The sequence below is a fragment of the Ovis aries genome, chromosome 3 (genome assembly GCF_016772045.2).
Source record: "Ovis aries strain OAR_USU_Benz2616 breed Rambouillet chromosome 3, ARS-UI_Ramb_v3.0, whole genome shotgun sequence".
In the NCBI taxonomy this organism is placed as follows: domain Eukaryota; kingdom Metazoa; phylum Chordata; class Mammalia; order Artiodactyla; family Bovidae; genus Ovis; species Ovis aries.
This window is the reverse complement of record NC_056056.1, coordinates 184,179,533-184,180,606: the sequence shown is the minus strand read 5'-3', so window position 1 is coordinate 184,180,606 and position 1,074 is coordinate 184,179,533.

The following is a 1,074-nucleotide window of genomic DNA, read 5'->3' as shown; positions in this document are numbered from 1 at the left end:
GCCGGCACCGACCCGAAAGGCCGATTTAAACCCCCTCCGCCCTCCAGCTCGCAAGTAGGCGGCAACTTAGTTTCCGAGCGACGGGCGTTCATTGTCCACCCTCATGACAACACGCGCGAGGGGCCGCAAGAAACTAAACCACGAGGGCCAACAACGGCGCCCGGCCACTCCCGGGCGCGCGCCCACGCGGCTGCACAGACCCGGGGCCCCTCTGCAAACACCAGCAAGTCCTTTTCTCTGGGGCCTTTAAGCCACCGGGCTCCCTTTCGCCAGCGAACACTGCGGCTGCGAAAAGTCATTGTCACCTTCAACGTGGATCCCTCAACTCCGGCGACTCCTCACCCCTTTCCTGACTCTGTTCACTTCCCCCACCCCAAGACTTTCGCTTTTCCTCAAATAACCTCCCTAATTCAAAAGGGCACACTAAACATGCAGATACAAAAGAATCTGGGGTCTGAAGATCACGAAAACAGCGCTCCCCGAAATGCCATCTCCAAGACAAAACTTCCTGTGTGTATAAATGTGTGCGTGTGTCTGTAGAAGGACTGGGGGAGGTAGTGAGGTGAGGTGAAAAGAGAAAAGAAACCACTCTGAAATCAAAGCCTCGTGAGACAGTTTTGCACCACAGTAATGGTTCGAGTTACTCACCTTCCAAAAGCAGCCGTTCCACGCGCAATAACGTTCCCGAGGGGCGAAGTGCACGCCAAGTCAACCCCCCCTCCAAATCGCTCCCTCCTCCTCAACTGCCTTGTCTAGAAAGATTGTCTCCTGCAGTTCTGCAGTTGCTACCGCTGGCGGGGAAGGTGTAGATTCCGCTTTCCCTCTGCGCACGCGCGACTCCCGGTACAAAATTCTCCTGAATCGAACTTATTTGCATACGGGCGCGCGCGCGTCGAGGGCTGGGAGGGGAAAAGGCCCGGCGGCCGAGCGCGCTCCCGAGGCCTCTATTGTCCTTTTAAGGGGAGAAGTGCCGTGGCGCGGGAAACGCGGCGGCCAGAGGGAAACGGGGGCGGGGGCTGCTTACTATGGCTGACGTCACGTAAACAAACGCCCTCTGCCTTGAGGCAGCGGCCA